Raw genomic sequence first — 21397 nt, forward strand, 5'->3', positions numbered from 1 at the left:
TAGCCTGCAAAGTAATGTCATACTTTCCAGGTCCATACCCAAACAGTTCAAACTACTAATTTAAAAATGACTCTTTCCAGAAATAAGTCTCTCACTGTTGCCGCCTGCTACCGACCCCCCTCAGCTCCCAGCTGTGCCCTGGACACCATTTGTAAATTGATCGCCCCCCATCTAGCTTCAGAGTTTGTTCTGTTAGGTGACCTAAACTGGGATATGCTTAACACCCCGGCAGTCCTACAATCTAAGCTAGATGCCCTCAATCTCACACAAATCATCAAGGAACCCACCAGGTACAACCCTAAATCTGTAAACAAGGGCACCCTCATAGACGTTATCCTGACCAACTGGCCCTCCAAATACACCTCCGCTGTCTTCAACCAGGATCTCAGCGATCACTGCCTCATTGCCTGTATCCGCTACGGGTCCGCAGTCAAACGACCACCCCTCATCACTGTCAAACGCTCCCTAAATCACTTCTGTGAGCAGGCCTTTCTAATCAACCTGGCCCGGGTATCCTGGAAGGATATTGACCTCATCCCGTCAGTTGAGGATGCTTGGTCATTCTTTAAAAGTAACTTCCTCACCATCTTAGATAAGCATGCTCCGTTCAAAAAATGCAGAACGAAGAACAGATATAGCCCTTGGTTCACTCCAGACCTGACTGCCCTCGACCAGCACAAAAACATCCTGTGGGGGACTGCAATAGCATCGAATAGTCCCCGCAATATGCAACTGTTCGGGGGAAGTCAGGAACCAATACACGCAGTCAGTCAGGAAAGCAAAGGCCAGCTTCTTCAAGCAGAAATTTGCATCCTGTAGCTCTAACTCCAAAACTACTAGCTCTAACTCTAACTTCTGGGACACTGTAAAGTCCATGGAGAACAAGAGCACCTCCTCCCAGCTGCCCACTGCACTGAGGCTAGGTAACACGATCACCACCGATAAATCCATGATTATCGAAAACTTCAACAAGCATTTCTCAACGACTGGCCATGTCTTCCTCCTGGCTACTCCAACCTCTGCCAACAGCTCCACCCCCCCCCCCCCCCCCCCGCAGCTACTCGCCCAAGCCTCCCCAGCTTCTCCTTTACCCAAATCCAGATAGCAGATGTTCTGAAAGAGCTTCAAAACCTGGACCCGTACAAATCAGCTGGGCTTGACAATCTGGACCCTCTATTTCTGAAATTATCCGCCTCTTTTTCATATCGTCTGAGATCCCCAAGGATTCAGGGTGTCTTCCCCTGGACCCAAACTGTTACAGACCTATATCCATCCTGCCCTGCCTATCTAAGGTCTTCGAAAGCCTAGTCAACAAACAGATTCGACCATCTCGAATCCCACCGTACCTTCTCCGCTGTGCAATCTGGTTTCCGAGCCGGTCACGGGTGCACCTCAGCCACGCTCAAGGTACTAAACGATATCATAACCGCCATCGATAAAAGACAGTACTGTGCAGCCGTCTTCATCGACCTGGCCAAGGCTTTCGACTGTCAATCACCATATTCTTATCGGCAGACTCAGTAGCCTACTTTGCAGACAGAGTTCAGTGTGTCAAATCGGAGGGCATGTTGTCCGGTCCTCTGGCAGTCTCAATGGAGGTGCCACAGGATTCAATTCTCGAGCCGACTCTTTTCTCTGTATTTATCAATGATGTTGCTCTTGCTGCGGGCGATTCCCTGATCCACCTCTACGCAGACGACACCATTCTGTATACTTCTGGCCCTTCCTTGGACACTGTGCTTCTAACCTCCAGACGAGCTTCAATGCTATACAACACTCCTTCCGTGGCCTCCAACTGCTCTTAAACTCTAGTAAAACCAAATGCATGCTTTTCAACCGTTCACTGCCTGCACCCGCACGGCCGCCTAGCATCACCACCCTGGATGGTTCCGACCTAGAATATGTGGACATCTATAAGTACCTAGGTGTCTGGCTAGACTGTAAACTCTCCTTCCAGACTCATATCAAACATCTCCAATCTAAAATTCAAATCTAGAGTCGGGCTTTCTATTCTGCAACAAAGCCTCATTCACTCACGCTGCCAAACTTACCCTAGTAAAACTGACTATCCTACCGATCCTCGACTTCAGCAATGTCATCTACAAAATAGCTTCCGATGTCTTTGGTAGTAGTGTCTGTGGTAGTAGTGTCTGTGGTAGTAGTGTCTGTGGTAGTAGTGTCTGTGGTAGTAGTGTCTGTGGTAGTAGTGTCTGTGGTAGTAGTGTCTGTGGTAGTAGTGTCTGTGGTAGTAGTGTCTGTGGTAGCCGTGTCTGTGGTAGCCGTGTCTGTGGTAGCCGTGTCTGCGGTAGCCGTGTCTGCGGTAGCCGTGTCTGCGGTAGCCGTGTCTGCGGTAGCCGTGTCTGCGGTAGCCGTGTCTGCGGTAGCCGTGTCTGCGGTAGTAGTGTCTGCGGTAGTAGTGTCTGCGGTAGTAGTGTCTGCAGTAGTAGTGTCTGCGGTAGTAGTGTTTGCGGTAGTAATGACTGTGGTAGTAGTGTCTGCGGTAATAATGTCTGCGGTAATAATGTCTGTGGTAGTAATGTCTGTGGTAGTAACGCCAGTCATGTAATGCCAGTGTCCTTACTCCTGGTCACGGTGTTTCCCATGGAGCTCTTGGCAGACTGAGGGCGGCTGTGGAGACAGAGAGAGATAGACAGTGATTTATTCTCCTTCAATACTACTACTTCTCATATCACAGACAGACTAAGAGGGAGAGAGAAACTGAGACCAAAAAATAAACTCTCTACTAGAGAAAAAACTGAAACAAACAGACATAAGGAGACAGAGAGACAGAAAATGAGAGAGAAAGACAGAAAGGGGTCCAAGTAAGAGAGACGTGGCGAGAAAGAGGGAGACAGGAAGACAGAGGGGGAGAAGGATAGAAAGGGTGGAGGTTCTCACTTGAGGCTCTCCTGTGAGGAGGAGGAGGAGCGGTCTGAGGCAGGGAGGGACAGGATGCTGTCAGAACTCTTCATGTGGGACTGGAGAGCCTTCTGATAGGACGACTCTAGAGCCTGGAACAGCTGCTCTGCCTCCCGGCTGAAGTGGCCGTGGAACGTCCAGTAGCACCTGAAACAGTGAGACAGCCTGTCGTCAGCGGGGCAACGTATCAGGTTGGCGGATAAAATATCAAACGTGGAGGAAAAGTTGTTGCCGTGACAACATGCGATGTTGGTGAACTCATATTTTCAAATAGAAACATGGTTCATGCATGTCCGACATGGCGTGAGAGCGACTTACTTCCTGGCCACTGATCTGGCCTCGGAGTCTGCATCATGGACTCCTTTCTTGATGGTCTCTGTCAGAACAGCTACATTCCTGTGAGGGATCAAGAAGAGTAGGAACACCAGCTTCATTCTCCCTGCATGCAGCATGACAATACCCCCCCTCTCCACCAAAACCATCGCAACATAAAAAGCTACAGTTACGTCCCAAATACCAACACTATTCCCTATATAGTGCACCACTTATGTCCAGAGCCCTATGGCACCCTATTCCCTATATATATAGTGCACTGCTTTCGACCAGGGCCAACAGGGCTCTGGTCAAAAGTAGTGCACTATACAGGGAATAGGGTGCCATTTGGGGCGCAACGTAAATCAATGAGAAGAGGACCCGAGAGGTCCCCTGGCCTCCCGGTTAGAGATTTGGTTTCAAATCAATGATGAAGCACAGTGTGCTTTTATGGGATAGATATCCCTTCCTGGCATTGCCATGGAAACTGCTGAGATGAGGAGCCACTCACTGACAACAACGTTGTTTCATATTACCCAGACGGGCTCATCACAAACTCACTGGACAGTAGCTAGAAAAAATGTTTACAGTACAGTACATCTACAACACGGCAGTACAATATTGTGTTGTTGAGGAAGGGGGACAACTCTAAGTATGAGTCTATAGGCCTGTCTAGTAGCAGCCATTGAAACATACCTCTCTAGAGAGTTGGTCTGCCACTCCTGCAGCAAGAGGTCCAAAAACTCAAAACAGCGCCTGGAAATAGAACAAGAAGACTGTCAGGGAACACAAACAGACGCTCAGCTGGCGTGCGATCAGGGATAAGTCTTTCTGAGGCTATTTCTTTGTTTTTTGTTTACCTTCTTACGGCCACAGATTTCGACTGGCAGCTGCTGGTCACGATAGGAATGAGACGAGGGTAGTGTGTATGCTGGAAGACAGAGAGAGGACAGAAATATAGTCATCGTCATGTCGCAGGTCCAGTGTACACTCCTTACGTTACTAGCTGTTCTAGGATAGAAGTGTGAGGAACACACGAGGCATCTTTGGAGAACAAATCGCAATAACCACCAACAACGAATGCCCACATGGGAATGCGGTGGAATGTCATTTGCAGCCATTCGGGAAGGAGAAATGTGTTCGCGTTCCAAACAAAAAAAGGCTAGCCCCATGACCATCTTGTCTGACTGACACTCAACTCAACTGAACCCCCCCCCCCGCCCCAGCTCAATTCAAAATGTAAATAACTTTATTGTTCACTCACCCTGATGATGAGTCGTATGACAGCGATGCCGGATGTGGCCATGACCTTGGCCGAGTTAGAGACCAGGGTTAGGAGAGTGGGCATGATGGACTCTGCACAGTGGTCAAACCTGTTCCCCAGGATGTAGGACAGGTGGCTGCAGGATAGAGGGACAATACGTACACAAGTTATTATGATATCAATACTATCTTATTTTATACTGATGGGGCTGTACAATGAAGAGTGTAGGGGGGGGGGTATTCTTAAAATTCTTTGTAGTTTAAATTTTTGTTTTTAAATTGCATTGATATTGTATAACGTAATCATAGAATGGCTTTGGTGACATTAAATAAAGCTGGTTTGCTTTTGAATTGATACCGTGAGTAAGAGAACAGGACGAGAGGTCTCCTTACCCCAGAGTGATACAAGCCTCTCTGACCACCTGAGAGCGCAGGTCTTTAGAGGACATCTTGAGGGCTGCCTCTGTGAGACGCAGCTGCTGGGAGAAACCGTCAAACTCCACCGCTCCCGCCAGGAGCAGAGAACGCATCTTCTTCAACTGGAGAAGAAGGAGACGCAGCGAAAACCAGCAAGCCGTCAATCGACGTCACACTTCCAATCAAATGATAGACGTGACTGCTTAATAGAAACAGCCACCTAATAGTCACTGGCTACAATCCAAAAATCCACACTTGGAATGCCTGGCCAATACATGGCGTCAAGTGGTACGCTAGCGTGGATACTGGAAGGCAGCCAGTGTGATGAAGTCATCTGGAGGCGAGGGACGATTGGTTGGACATCTCTTACCGCAGTGACTCTGTGCTCCCAGTCTCGTTTGTCGTCAGCCAGCACCTCTCTGATCTTGGTCATGGCGTCCTCCATTTCCCTGTTAGAGAAAAGCTGAGAGGAGGAGAGAAGAAGAATCACTTAGCAGAAGCACATTCCTAATGGGTTTAATATACGACGTGTAACATAGGACCAGTTTCACGTGCCCAAGTGAGAATAGCGCAGAATGATTTTGCTATTGTGATTAAAGTAAACACGTACTTCCATAGTGGACACTTCCTCGAAGGCACGGATGAAGTCCTCCTCATCCACAGCCCCTGCAGCAGCCGCACTAGGACCATCTCTCCCTGATACAAGCAGAGGAATACCGGGTCGAATTGTTAACTTTACCAGGAAGCTATTCTAGTAGGCTATTATTCACACAAATGTTAAACACTTCCTCAAAGGCACGGATGAAGTCCTCCTCATCCACAGCCCCTGCAGCAGCCGCACTAGGACCATCTCTCCCTGATACAAGCAGAGGAATACCGGGTCGAATTGTTAACTTTACCAGGAAGGTATTCTAGTAGGCTATTATTCACACAAATGTTAAACACTTCCTCAAAGGCACGGATGAAGTCCTCCTCATCCACAGCCCCTGCAGCAGCCGCACTAGGACCATCTCTCCCTGATACAAGCAGAGGAACACCGGGTTGAATTGTTAACTTTACCAGGAAGCTATTCTAGTAGGCTATTATTCACACAAATGTTAAACTTGGATTGGCTGCAGCCTTATGGAGTTCATGCCGGGTATATCACGCTCAATGCTCATTATCCCATGTTTCTCTCTGCGTTCTGATTCCATTACATCATCCTCACCATCTGCACTGTTCCAAGGGTACAGATAGACACTAGACAGCTCCAGTCTCTATAACCCAGTGACTGGGTTATAGAGACACTATCTCTGTTATAGACAGCTCCACAGTGACTGGGTTATAGACACTATCTCTGTTATAGACAGCTCCACAGTGACTTGGTAGTAGAGACACTATCTCTGTTATAGACTGCTCCACAGTGACTTGGTTGTAGAGACACTATCTCTGTTATAGACAGCTCCACAGTGACTGGGTTGTAGAGACACTATCTCTGTTATAGACAGCTCCACAGTGACTGGGTTATAGATACTATCTCTGTTATAGACAGCTCCACAGCTCCACAGTGACTTGGTTGTAGAGACACTATCTCTGTTATAGACAGCTCCACAGTGACTGGGTTGTAGAGACACTATCTCTGTTATAGACAGCTCCACGGTGACTGGGTTATAGACACGATCCAGTGTCTAGCTCCACAGTGAATTATCTTCCATACAAATCCTGGACAGAGGTCATTATTCAAGGCTCTACGCTGACCTTTTTTACAAAAAGTTGAAAAATGTTTGCGCACACAAACAAATTTAGGAGCACAATGAAAAGTATTTGAGATATTAAAGCTAGAATCATTCATTTTTCGAGGCACACTGGTGCTCCTAAATGAAAATTCCATGTGCATACGTGAGTAAAATGGTTGCAATGCAGAGCCCTGTTATTACCCGTTGCCAAATAAAGGCTTATCTCGATAATCTAGTCATCATAATGTCTAAAAAACAGAAACAACGCACGCACACAGACAAGGATTCTCGAGGAAGCAAATGAAAGGAATACTGTGGTAGGTGAAAGAACAAATCACATTTGACAGTGTTAAAATACACATGGCTCGACGTAACATCACTTATACTGCTGGCATACTGCTGGTTCTGCTGGTGCGAACCGGAAGGGGCGTCTCACCTGTTGATTTGGTGCTGGAAGCAGAGCTGGGCCTACGGAACGACCCCATGCTCACTGCCTTCTTCCCTGACGAGGGGCCCTTAGAAGAGGAGGACCGCCCCCCGTCCACCGAATCATCATCATCATAGTTCTTATCTGGGAGGGAAGGCAAAACAGAGGATTCAAGTTATTTACAGTCCGGCCCAATTTGAATGCTGACTGTACTAAAAAAACTAAGAACGTTTTATATCAGCACCATGTGCTCAATCCCATCCTCTCCTACAACAACACAGAAGCCTGCATAACCTTTTGGCATTTACACACACACACATTGTGGGGAGGGGTCATCAGAGTTCATTATGTAGGCGATTGTCTCGGCCTGATTCCTGTAACCGGTGGTTGCGCCCTCGTGCTGTGGAAGTGAAGTGACTACCCCCCCCCCCCCCAAACGGTAGTGTACTGAACACGTCAGTCCCGGTCAGTCGGCCCGGAGGGAGCAGAGTAATCTGCCGGACCAGCGATCAATGAAACACAACCCTGTGCATTATTCAGAGGTCCACACAACACAGGGGCAGCACACCAACACATCACATCAGTTATGTGCCATCTACCTCACATTGTTTCTCTCCCCCATTGCAATATTAAAACGAGGCACGCTGTCAATATCACAACAAGGCGAGTGTCGAATAAATCAGCCTCATATAAAATCATATAAAACCCAGCGCTGAGCATACCGCTGTCATCAACACCAGCTGTGATGAGCGTAGCTCATAAATTCCAGACGTTGTTACCGATAGCCTTCAGATTGTCTGAACCTTCAGTCTTTATAGTGCATACTGTGTACCCAGCTGTCCTCTCCGGTCTGTCACTCCTCAGCTGAAAATGTCTGTCTCCCCAATCTTCATCTTAGTGACAGGTGACTCCCTCCCACACTTTTGACCTGACCCACATTCCTCCACGGCGCTCATTAATATTAATACAATGGGCCTCTCCCCTCCTCTACCCCCACCCCCCACCACGTGTCAAGAAGAAAGAGAAGCAGAGCTTACAGGCACAGATCTTCCTGCAGACGAGCTTCCTCAGCATGTCGACAGACAGTCCACTCCAGACCCCCTCCTCTCATAGTCTCCGGTCTCCACAGGTCTACCAGCTAGCTCCCTCGCTGCAGGCAGCTAGCAGTACCAGCTACACTCTCCCTTCCCTGGTGCGTGAGCACCCGTGGCTCAGGCTATGGCTGCCCTCCTGATGCACAGTTCACACTCTCTCCCAGTAACACACAAGCGCTTGATGTGCTGTGATGCTAGGTGCCCCTCCCTACTGAGCGCAGTGAGCCGGCCCGTGGAGCAGGGACGACAGAGAAAGCAGATGGACAGCTCCACCTCCCACAGTGGGGAGAGGAGGCAAGGGCACACCCTCTCTATCACCATGATATGACACCCAGCCTAGGAGTGGGAGGAGCCAGACAGAAAGTGTTGAGCGGTGAATTCAATCTTAACAGGTCAGTGAGCCTAGCGCCATCACTGGTGAGTGATGAGAGAGACATGAGGGAATATCATATAAAAAGGACCTTAGTTGGTGGGTGTGGCCATGGAAGTGGTCAATGGTACAGTCACAGTCCAAAAACTTCAAAAGCTGTTTTAAAGCAAATTTCCTGGAATTATTTTGTCATGGCTTATGCTATCTGAGTGACTCAAACGTTTTAACAAAATCAATGAGGGCCCCATGCCAAGACAAAAATTCTCAATTTTAAAAATTTCCCCTGACTCTCTAGCTTTTATTTAGGTGATTGTTAGTTTTACTTCCTTTAAGTTTACACTGAAAATGTTACATCCGAGCACTTAGGCGCCACGCCACGCCCAATACTTTTCTATGCAGAAAAACCCTGGCCTCTGTGTGAGCAAGGGCAGTACAACTGGTCTGAATACAAAACATCCTGTCTCGTTAAAGAACATAGACAACAGTGTTTGGAAAGACAATTTTAGACACATAACCTATGGTTCCAGGTCAATATGCATGAGTGGATCCTAAAAGAATTCAACAAAATCAGCAATGAATCATAAGCACATGAGACCTACTTTATAATGCAGTAATTTCACGCATACCAGACGCTCACTAATTCATCCCCTAGATGGCAGTGCCCCCTGATAAATGCACCAGTTGTTTGAGAAGAGAGCAACGGGACAGCTTCAACCTGAAAGTGATACTGTGGTATTCAACCTACAGTGCCTCTGAGGAAAAGGCTCCATTATTCTCCACGGTACCGGAGGACACCGGCTATCAACACACAGCTAGCTCTTCCTCTTCACCATCCGATACCTTGAACACAAACCAGCCATTCTCTCACACAGAGACTTCCTCACCGGGGAGCTACTCAAGCACCGGACAACACAGGAGCAGCACAATTCAACAGCCCCATTCGTTTCAAGCATGAACGCAATTTCTGCAAGGAAACGCACACATCTCAGGAGTCATTTCTCACAATCAACGAGACAAATAGGAGTGAAAAGAAGCCAGCATCAAAACAATCCATCCAGTGTGGCCTGAATGAATGAATGTTGAATAGGCCTACATGTGCACATAACCCATCCCATGCATCCCATCTCCTCACTCTGGTTAGATCTCCATAATAATTATGAAAGAATAACTATGTAAATTAACATAAAAAAAATAAAACAAATGTATCAAAGTTAGTGTGGAAGAGGTGAACAAATAGTTTCTGGCCAGTAACTTTAATAATGAGAAACCACCTGGTATTGACAATTTAGATGGAAAGCTACTGAGGATAGTGGCAGAGTATGTTGCAGCTCCTATTTCTCATATCTTCAATCTGCTTGGAGAAACATTCTTTCCCTCAGACATGGAAGGAAGCTAAAGTCATTCTGCTTCCCAAGAACAGTAAACCATCGTGATCAATTTCAGTGCAGCCTTTGATATTATTGACCATAATCTGTTAGCGGAAAAATGTATATGTTATGGCTTTACACCCTCTGCTTTTGAGCAAGTATATGGCAATCTAATAGAAATCAGTTTTTTCCCTCAATGGAAGCATCTCTAATCTAATGCATGTAAACTGTGGAATTCCGCAAGGGAGCTGTCTTGGCCCGTTACTGTTTTCTATTTTTACTAATGATTAATCACTTAAACAAGCTAGTGAAAACAAAGAGTTGAAGTTAGTTTCAGAATGGGTGGCCAACAAATAAATTAGTTCTGAATATATCTAAGAGCATAGTATTTCAGTACAAATCATTCCTTAAGCTCTAGATCAGGGGTCTCCACACCTTTTCTAATATGAGAGCTACTTTTAAAAAATGAAACATGTCACGAGCTACACATTTTGTCTAGCTTTCAAATAGGAACATTCTTCAATTTTCCTCTCCCTTGCAACTCTTCCCCGTTCCATACTGTACAAGAGAAAGTACCGCACTGTTTTCTGTCAATATACCTGGTAAAATAATGGTTAATAAACCACTTAAGGGGGGGGGGGCTCTATAAAATGTGATTTTTTAATTTGTATTCTCCCTGGGTTTTAGATTTTCTTTTGTTTTTCACTCTCAAAAATCAAATTGTTCATAGAGAAACAACGGAATTAGATGTTCTGAGCCGGAATGTCATTGGTTAAATCACTTTTTTTTTTAGGTCTGGAAGAAAACAAACAAATATTTTTTGGGGTGCAATTCCCTTTAATTGTGCATCTGGCCCTTTAATTCGAGTGACGAATGTGCCGGTCCAGTGACAATTCTGCACTCCTGCTTCTCATTTCATGGAAAAGTTTGAAAATAACAAATAATATGATACAAAGGATATAATTCTGCCAGGTAAGCCTACTTTGTATATAACATTTAATTGAGATGGTTTTGGGGAAAGTATTTCTGTCAACCCACAAGACGGTCATCACATCAACTGGCTACACACAAAGTGATAGACAAACATGCGCAACACCCAGACAGTTGGGCAATATTGCTGGAAATGAATTGGCGGACATTGTGTTAGGTTTGGCTTTTTAAGCCAATAGTGGCTAACCAGGGGTGGGATAACTGTCAATGTTGAGTTGATTAAACAGTAGCTGTGAGCTTGCGGTGTCTGATACTTGTGAGATTTGTTTATGACAGTTTGCAGCAGAACACGTGAAAATTGCATGTACTTTCAGAATTGTTTGGCGAGCTACTGATAAGTGGCCTGCAAGCGACTGGTAGCTGGCGATCAATCTGTTGGAGACCCCTGCTGTAAACCTAAGCTGGATCTGGTTATGAAAGATGTGGTTATAGAACAAGTTGAGGAAACTAAACTTCTTGGTGTCACCTTAAGACTGTAAACTGTCAGGACTAGGTTACCACAACTGATCAAACAAGTCCTACAGGCTCAATTTGATGGTATCTTGACTTCTGCCCGGTAATATGGTCAGGTGCCGCGAAGAAAGACATACTAAAGCTACAGCTTTCTTGTCCTGCAATGTTCCAAGAGCGCTAAGGTCAACAGCATGTTGACGTTTCCTGGCTCAAAGTGGGGAAGAAAATTGTCACTTCTCATTTTTGTTACTCCCAAACTGTCTCTTCAATCAGCTAACGCACAGCTCTGACAGACATTCATAGTCCACAAGACAAGCAACTAAAAGTATCTTCTTATTCCCTAAAGCCCAAAATGAATTCAAGGCAATGCACCCTAAAATATAGAGCCATGATACTTGTAGCGTGGAACTCCCTGCCATCTCAAATCACTCAAACAAGCAGCAAAAGTAGCTTCAAAAAACAAATAAAACAGCACTCCACGGCACCTCTGACCTTAAATAGCTGTAGCATCTCCCTCGCAAGCACATTTGGTGTTTGGGTCCAAGTTAGAGCTAGGATGTGCCCTTGGTCTCAAGATAACAGCGCATGCTCAGAGAAAGCATTTGTAAAAGCAAAGCCTCAGTAGAGTAAGAATGCACTGCTCCAAATGACATGATAGTCTGGTCAGCTTACAGACGTTAGTCAGTAGAGTTTTATGAGAGTGAATTCTTATCGTGTGTGGATCCTACTGGGTGTGAGTGAAAATGGACATGCAAAACAAGTTGATGAGAACAGGAGGAAACTCCATATCAAGGGGACTTTGATGAATAAGTCCAAAGGCCACGCACTAAACCTTAGCTAAGCCTTTACGGGTGGTAGACTAACACGGCAAATGTTGGGTTTAGCTCATTTCTATGCACCTGACAAGGCGAAGGAGGTAGATGAAGCCCATCTGATGATGACGACGACTCTGTTCCAATTTATTGAACGGACTGGAGTGATGGATCTCTAAGAGTTGGCTAAAGTGCGTCGCTACAGTGAAGGATTCCCTTGAGACTTTAGCTGGAGAAAACTCCACCTGTAGCTCATTTAAGAGCTGAACGACACAGTTGCTGGGGTGAAAAACTGTGGTCGAAGCCCTTGGCTGGAGGAATTGTCGCATTTCCATTGTCGTTTTCGGGTGCACTTGCATTCAGGAGAATCTAGGAATCACATTATTGTTATGAATAGTATTGACTTCAAAAGGGAGAACCAAGGACACGGGTGGCTCCTAATGTGAGATTCTCACTAGTGTTTGCAGAACATCTGGTTCTGAGACATTAGGATCAGGGAGGAGGGCTACCCACAGAGCACCCACAGAGCACAGTGGGCACTTTAATTGACTATCTGCTGGCAACAAGGAAGTGATGAGGAAGTAGACAGGAAGTAACACTCAGTCATCCTCTCTTTCTTCTGACCAAAACATGTGTCCAAGTTATCCAAAGGGGAGGAATATGAGTTCAAATGAACCAAGCCTAATTTGCCTTGTATCTAACATCATCTTAGTACAATGTCAAACACAGTAACATAAATAGCCCAAACTATTTCCTTTATAAGAAATGAAAGAAAGATACATCCTGTATGAAATCTCCTGCAGTTCTCAACAACATTGCTTCCTTTCATTTACCTACGGAGGCCACCTGTAAACACCATATTCATAACATAGGCTAATAATCCCAACGCAAACACGACTATAGCTCATCTACCTATACAGTAGCTATAAAGGGCCTTTGTAGAGAGGAAAGAGATCCATACCTTCTCCTGTGGTCATAGCAGGGCTGTTGATTCCACACACTAAACAGAGCTAAGTAACAGTGAGCAACAAGGACAAACACTGCCGTAGGTCTGTCTCTTCTCTATTGTGTCTACCTACCGTACTCCGGGCTACTCCTTCCCCTCCCCTCTAGCTAGGTCTTGTGACTGCACGGATGGCAAAATGACACCACTCTCTCCTCCAAAATAAGAGCCTGCAGCAGAGTCCCTGGTGTTGCTCCCTCTTCCTAGGCTAATCCTCTCTGTCTCTCCCTTTCCCGTCACCAGCCCAACAGCCCAGATACAAATACAGTATTAGGGCTATGCCGTTAAAAAAAAAAGAAGAAAACGAGTGTTTCTCATTGGACAAATTCAGATGTAATACCTCCCTGTTTCAATCGGGTTGGTACCAAATGAATAGGACATAGGATTCCTGGGCAGAGAGAGAGAAGTTCTTTCCACTTGCTTGGACAGTTGACATTCATGAGCTGTCAGCTGCACAGGAGAGGGAGCCCTTTGATGTATCTGGTGTGGTAGAGGCAAGGCCAAGGCATTGCCTTTATGCCTGGTTAACCTTCGAGCCGCACGGGGTGGGGGGGGACTGTGTTAACAGCAAAGGGTTTTCCCCTTTCTTTGGCCCACTAGGTGAATAGAAAACTTCAATGAGATGTCGGGCAATGACGTCATTGAGGCATTACCATAAACGAACTAGCATGACACCTTGCTTTGGCCAATTTGCTCAGGTTTGATATGAAGTCGTTCAGCCTACTAAATGAAAGCAGAGATTACAGCAGCTCCAGTCTAATCTCTACAGGGTGAACTCTTGTGATGAAAGTGAAGCTTCGCGACCACAGCAATTACACCCTTTTTGTCCCAGACTTAACAGGAGACGAGGAGAGGAAAATGAGACGGCCGCAGCAACAAAGATACACAGCTCCGATATCAGTCGGACCTGCTTCAATACTGCTGCGTCAGGGTAAGGCCCTACTCCGTGTGCAGAATACCAAGAACATGTCCAATAGAGAGCAGCTGAAAGGAGAATCTGACCCCCTGCCTGCAGCCCTGCATTGCTGCAGAGAGACCGCTCAATGCATACTAACTGTTCTCTTCTGAAAGAGCATGGACACAGAACTGGTTTCTCTGTTGTTGGTTTTCTGTCCAGCTCTAAGTGGTCTGAGCCCAGGTTCTGTATCTACAAAGCGCCTCAGAGTAGGAGTGCTGACCTAGGATCAGGTCCCCACCTGTACATACATCTCATCTTGATTTGACCAGTTTCACACAGCAGGAAAATAACCCTGCAGCAACAGGAAATGTTAATTACTATGTGCATTATAATTAATAGAAATGTTTGTAGGTGTTGATCGATTTTTCTGTTAGGGCAAATGACAAACTTTAGAAGCATTTTTAAACTTCAAATACACTATAAGTTGCATTTCATGCTGGGCAGGAAAATTCTCTGCAAGAACAGTGATCCAATGAAGATAGCAGCTGTATAAAATTTGATGCATTGTGATCTAAAAGCCAAAACTGATCCTAGATCAGCAATAATGCTCAGATGCTTTATTGATATGGGCCCAGATTGGATATGAGATCCCCATTACTCCCTAAGCATAGTCATAATCCCAGGGCACTGCTTGCACTACACTCGAACGTTTCAATACAACAAAGCTCAATGGAAAGGGATGAATATCTCCATGTGTTGTTGGACAGAAGGAAAGTACAACAGTGGGAGCAAAGGAAGTACTGTGCTTACCTGAGACAGGGGACAGGATCATGTTCCCCGATCTTTGAACTTCATCAAATTTACTGAAAATGACATTCAACCTGGAAAGACAAAAGACAGTATATTGTTTTAAAGGCATCACCATACAATTATGAGGAGGCGCAAGCCTAAAAGCAGACAGTCGGGCTCCCTGGAGATACCAGAGAACTGGGTCATGGTGATTGCACTTCAACAGAAAGCCTTGGTATCAGAAACACAACAGAGAATGAAGGTACCGTGACTGTGGCAGTCCCTTTTTCCCCAGGTCCATCCGCACCCGCTCCCCGACGTGTCTGTAGATTTCAACAAGACAGTTCATGGCCCCGTCTCGCACCTGTGTGTCAGGAAATAAAACAGAGCAGATTAACACGGCTTCACTCATCTGTCCGCCCACTAACCGCTCGACATAATCATTTGTCTGGATTGAACATAAAATGAGATCCTCTCTTATTGACCGTAATAGTCCATTTAGTTGTGGATATGACAATGATAAAAGATGGCTGGCACTATATCAGTACAGGAAGAGAGGTCCATGGACACAGCTTCCGGTACCCGACAGGAAGTGGGAAATGCTGTTGAAGTGCGTGATGACAGGAGAAAGAGCAAAGCCTTTTTGAAAAAGTCTACAAAACAGGCTAATTGCAAGGAATAAACAGACAAGAGATATCAGGAAAGTACTGAAGTCTGACGAGTTCACATGGGATCTGTAACACTGTTGGTCAACCACCAGAGTTCTAAAACACCAATAATGCTGGTGTCAAAGTCAAATCCATTTTAACACCACAATGTATACTGAACAAATATATAAACGCAACATATAAAGTGTTGGTCCCATGTTTCATGAGCTGACATAAAATATCCCAGATTTTTTCCACATGCACAAAAAGCATATCTCTCTCAAATTGTGTGCACAAATTTGTTTACAGCCCTGTTAATAAAAGGCCAGTCTAAAATGTTCACTTTTGTCACACAACACAATGCCACAGATGTCTCAAATTTTTAGGGAGCATGCAATTGGCAAGCTGACTTCAGGAATGTCCACCAAAGCTGTTGCCAGAGCATTAAATGTGAATTTCTCTACCATAAGCCACCTCGAATATAATTTTAGAGAACTTGGCAGTACGTCCAACCGGCCTCACAACCGCAGACCACGTGTGACCAAACCAGCCCAGGACCTCCACATCCGGCTTCTTCACCTGCGGGATCGTCTGAGACCAGCCGCTCGGACAGCTGATGAAACTGGGGAGTATTTGTCTGTAATAAAGCTGTTTTGTGGGGAAAAACTCATTCTGATTGCCCGGGCCTGGCTCCCAAGTGGGTGGGCCTATTGCCTTCAGGCCCACCCATTGGCTGAACCCCTGCTCAGTCATGTGAAATCCATAGATTGAGGCCAAATTAACTTATATAAATTGACTGGTTTCCTTATATGAACTGTAACTCAGTAAAATCGTTAAAATTGTTGCGGTTATATTTTTGTTCAGTATAGTTTAATAGCCTAAAATAATGTAACTATACCTGGCTTGTAGGGTCTCCTAAAAGATTACATATGTGGGGGACAATTTTGCTGAGGGTCAAGCCTTGAGCTCCATATCTGTAAGGAAAATATAAAATAATAATAATAATTAAATCACGCAAAGAATGTGTAAGACAAAACAGATTAAATAGTACGTTTAAACCATTACTGGCTATTATGAACTTACACATTTAACGTGGCGATAAGGCAAATGCAGACACTCTCCCGGGTCCTGTTGTTCTTGTGTTTGAATCCTCCTAACATTCGGTCCCATACATACTGCAAATAAATACATTTATTGTAGTCTGTTTTTTATTATTATAATGAAACGGTTTATTTTCTATACTAACACATAGGTGAGTCTACGGTACGTGCTGACATTACCTGTGGGTTAGCAGCTTGGTCCATGATCTTTAGCAGAAGAGCTTGGTCCTGGTCTCGGACTTGGTCCTTTGAGTCGCCTAGCCGATCTATCAAACTCGGCAAAACTAACGGGAGGGAGGGAGAAGGCAAGGACAAAATATGAATTGTGTGACAACAACTCAAGGTGACGAGAACTCGAGAAAACTATGAATCATAAAGATGTGTTGTAATGCATACAATGCATACAGTTGCCAGGGATAGCTTACCAGTTCCAATCTGTGTCCTAAACCGTTCCTGTAGTCTTGTTACCAAAGCTGTCAGTATGTCCATTCCCAACAAAGCCACCTAAGAATGAAGATCAAAATATTAAAAAATGTAATACTTACATTTTTATCTAAATAACATAGGCTATTCAACAAAAGCATAAATGTTAGACATTTTGAGAGAGAAGAATGCATAACATTAAAAAAAGAATCCTTTGAAATACAAGCTCCATTGCAAAGGATTGTGGGTAATGTGATAAATCTTGTTTTGTTCCCTTTATAAAAAGCAAAGGAAGCCCTCAAACACATATAATATATATATATATATTGTAACAACCTACTGATGATGCTGTAGGACTACAGTAGAAAATAAAATACTAACCATGTCGGAAACCACTGAGATTTGATTAGGTCTTGGCTGGCACTAAGGAAGGCATTTTCCATTGGGGTGGCAAAGGACACTCAATGAACGTGTAGTGAGAGCATCCCTGCTAACGCCATAATCAACTCGGTTGCATCACCTGAGCTTCTTGCTTGGGCTATGGTGCAATTTTTACAACCCCAGGGTTTATATTTGTAGAAAGAGAACAATTTCTCAACAGTTTCCTGCTGTCTGAAGTTCCCTAGTAGATAAGTTCACTTCGCACATACAACATTATTGCTGGTTGTAAAATGCAAATTCATAATGGCTGCTTATCATAAAATGTGTCTGTGTAAATAGCATTAATTGCTGAAGACTATTCAGAAGTGACAGAATACAAAAACACACCATTTCAGAACAGGTTGTATGTCAACAGCTGTGTAGAGCTGTGAGCCTGCTGCAGTGCCCCCTCCCTCTGAAAGTCCTGCAGTGTTTGACTAGGCCTGCCTTTCCTTCTTCATTCCCATCTGATGCTAAAACAAAAACACAGCACTTCTGGTGCTGATAATAAAAACTAACTGGTCTTTACAAGTAGGGCAATGACAGAAGCTAGAGAATATCAACTAAATCCTGATCATTCTTCACGTAGGGGTTTAGCCTATTCATTGATTCCTAGCCATTCATATGTGGCATTCTCCCTCTACTTGTGGGGGCCAGCCCAGGTAGATAATACCCAGTTTGCCCTGATGTCTATCTGGGGTAGCCTAATGATAGTTTGTAAAATAAGCTCACCACTATCGCCGTGGGAGTCCATGTCCCCATTACTCTACTGTTCTCTCGGAGCAATCACTCTGATTGGAGGGGACACCGTTTCTAGAGCAGCACAGGGTGCAGCATTTTGATTCGCTGCGAGAGAGGTAAGCTGTTTTCTATGCGTGTGAGTGCGCGCGCGTGTGTGTGTGTGTGTGTGTGTGGCAGCAGAGTTGTTGCCATGGCTTCTCCCTTCATCACACACAGAGTTCAGAGGTCATCTCCAGCCTGAAAGCACAGACAAATCAAAGCAGCGAACCCCATGCTTGAGCTCAGTCAATAGATTACTTAACATCAGAGCTGGACAAAAACAAGCTGTGATACTGTCGATAGTGTCCCGCTCCGCCACCTCAATGGAAGAAGCCGTTAGAGACCACTGACAGTCCGGCTGGACATTTGTGGAGTTGGAATAGCTGTCATAAACAGTCTGGGGAATTGTATCAGCTAGGATAATAGCCTAAAGCTTGGGGAGGGGGCAGAAATGGTCTTCTCTGCTGAAAACATTAGTCCCATATTATACTATGGCCTTTCAGCAGTACAGTGATTGTGTAGTTAGCCAGTGTTCGCAGGACAAATGTCCCTAGGGGAACACCGTCTCGAGTGGATAAAGATCCAGCACAAAGGATTCAGGCCACCAAAACAGATAACTGTCCCCTTGGTGAAGAATGAATTCCTTACTGCTCAGCCTTCATCTTGTGAAGACCTAATAGTGAAAGAATGGGTGGGTGATGTAATGTTTTGGGGTGCTGGACATGTAGGCTAGCTAGGCTTAGGCTACATCTGATGTATCACAATCACACATTTTCTAGGACTGGCAAGGTGAGATCTACTCTTGTGGGATCTGGGGGGTCAAGGAGACCTTCAAATTAACAGAGTACTAGGATACACAGGGATCACAGACAGCAAAGGGTTTAGAGTCCATCCACCTCATTCTGCCCGGTTCTTTATGACAACCAGCTATTAAAAGCCCCATGCTAGTGAGCGGCCATCAACGGTCGTCAGGATCTAACCCACTGGTCATTTACAAAATAGCTTCCCAACACTCTACTCAGCAAACTGGATGCAGTCTATCACAGTGCCATCCGTTTTGTCACCAAAGCCCCCTATACCACCCACCACTGCGGCCTGTATGTTCTCGTCGGCTGGCCCTCGCTACATATTCATCACCAGACCCACTGGCTCCAGGTCATCTCTAAGCCTATGCTAGGTAAAGCTCCACCTTATCTCAGCTCACTGGTCACGATAACAACACCCACCCGTAGCACGCGCTCCAGCAGGTATATCTCACTGGTCATCCCCAAAGCCAACATCTACTTTGGCCACCTTTCCTTCCAGTTCTCTGCTGCCAATGACTGGAACGAATTGCAAAAATCTATACATTTGGAAACTTATATTTCACTCTAACTTTAAACATCAGCTATCTGAGCAGCTAACCAATCGCTGCAGCTGTACATAGCCCATCCAATCTACCTACCTCATCCCTATATTGATTTTTTTTAAAAAAAATTATTTACTTTTCTTGCTCTTTTGCACACCAGTATTTCTATTTGCACATAACCATCTGCATATCTATGACTCCAGTGTTAATTTGCTAAATTTAAATTACTTTGCTACTATGGCCTATTTATTGCCTTACCTCCTCACGCCATTTGCACACACTGTACATAGACATATTTTTTTCTATTGTGTTATTGACTGTACGTTTGTTTATCCCATGTGTAACTCTGTTTTGTTGTTTGTGTCGCACTGCTTTGCTTTATCTTGGCCAGGTCGCAGTTGTAAATGAGAACTTGTTCTCAACTGGCCTACCTGGTTAAATAAAGGTGAATTAAATACAAATGAAAAATACTGGTCAGCTCATTACTGCAGTACACATGAAGAAGGCCTATAAAGCAATTCACCTAATAGTGTGCACAACAAGCCTTTGTGTGAAGTTTGAAGCCAAAGGGCCTGTAGGTTATGTTCTCCCCCCAGGTGACAGTCTCACACACCCTTGCTAAATTATGTCCCAGTGAATGACAGATTCTTTCCTACACTTGTGTTACACCCGTCACTTTCACCTTGTGATTATTGCGCAGAGTTTTTGGCTGCCCGTGACAGTGCCATCCCATGGTATCCCATACCTTGAAATTGCTGGAGTTGACCCAGTTGGTAGCGACACCATCCACCATTCTGTCCAGCATGGTCTGGTCCTGCTCCAGGTCCTGGGACTTGTCCTTGTCCAGGATGGAGTCTATGATGTCTTGGCCCACCTGTAGTCTCCGACCCAGGTCCTTCTGCATAACCTGCTCCATACAGTACTCCATATTCCACTCCATAGTGGTCTCACCAAAGGAATAACACCACAATATCACGATACAAGGAAAAATGTATAGGCCTAGTCTGCTCACAGAGAAGATCTCAACTGTAGTGTAGGCCTATATCCCAGATATATTACACACTTTCCTATATCCCAGAAAGTGTGTAATGTTTATCCCAAAAGGTTGACCCTTTATTTCAAGGGTATGCTGTGGAGATGAAATCACGGGGAAGGCGAGAATGCAGAGGTAACAGCAGTCCAGTCAGGAACTGTCCAGGGGTTTTAGGTCACAGATCAAACTACAAATATGATCAGTCGTGGACAAGAGGACTGAGGATGAAGAAGAGGATTGCTGAAATGATTGTACTTCATTCTTCAGTAACTCTTCACTTTCCTGTAGACCTAAAAATAGAAAGGAGATACAGAACTATTATAACAAGTACTCTAAACAATAGGCCTCATTGTAACACAAACTAAGCAACACAGTGTAATTACAGTCAGGGTAACAATGAGTAACTAGTTAATAACAATAGTATTTAGGTGGACTACTGAACTGAGAATTACACACTAACGTTACACAGCAATAAAGCCTCGTGTTTATTGAAGCATTGATACACAATTTACTTAGTTAACTTTAGTTACCTAGCTAGTTAGCTAGCTACTGCACACGTTGTAAAAGTTGTTAGCTGGTGTTATTGGTTTAGTCAAGCTAGCTGGCTAGTTTAGTAAATTAGATAGCTAGCTAGATAGCTTTTGTGCTAAACAAAACGGATAGCTAGCCAACTTGAAATATGACGAATTATTTGCTATACAGACAAATAACTATCGAGCTAGTGAAAACATTCCTGTTAAACAGTTAGCTAGCTAACGTTAGATTAAATGCAGCTAACGTTAGAAACCAACACTGAGTCAAGGAGAGCAAACGTAGC

General features: G+C 44.8%; 1 non-coding gene and 1 pseudogene across 2 annotated transcripts in view; one reads left to right on the forward strand and one right to left on the reverse strand.

Annotated features, from left to right (window-relative positions):
- The window catches only part of LOC124008880, a 39235-nt pseudogene extending 18482 nt beyond the window's left edge, over positions 1-20753 (reverse strand). The window contains exons 1-17 of the transcript XR_006834175.1: positions 20293-20753; positions 17002-17080; positions 16757-16860; positions 16560-16651; positions 16375-16450; positions 15096-15193; positions 14851-14921; positions 7063-7197; positions 5522-5607; positions 5282-5374; positions 4888-5033; positions 4496-4631; positions 4092-4162; positions 3928-3987; positions 3238-3315; positions 2899-3066; positions 2582-2628 (exon numbers count right to left, since the gene is read on the reverse strand). The product of XR_006834175.1 is annotated as a CLIP-associating protein 1-B-like (transcript). The remainder of the gene's footprint in view (positions 1-2581; positions 2629-2898; positions 3067-3237; positions 3316-3927; positions 3988-4091; positions 4163-4495; positions 4632-4887; positions 5034-5281; positions 5375-5521; positions 5608-7062; positions 7198-14850; positions 14922-15095; positions 15194-16374; positions 16451-16559; positions 16652-16756; positions 16861-17001; positions 17081-20292) is intronic.
- On the forward strand, positions 17434-17559 carry LOC124008982. Its single transcript, XR_006834213.1, has one exon. It is a non-coding gene; the product is annotated as a U4atac minor spliceosomal RNA (small nuclear RNA).
- Positions 20754-21397: the final 644 nt, after the last annotated feature.

The sequence above is a fragment of the Oncorhynchus gorbuscha genome, linkage group LG21 (assembly GCF_021184085.1).
Source record: "Oncorhynchus gorbuscha isolate QuinsamMale2020 ecotype Even-year linkage group LG21, OgorEven_v1.0, whole genome shotgun sequence".
Classification (NCBI taxonomy): domain Eukaryota; kingdom Metazoa; phylum Chordata; class Actinopteri; order Salmoniformes; family Salmonidae; genus Oncorhynchus; species Oncorhynchus gorbuscha.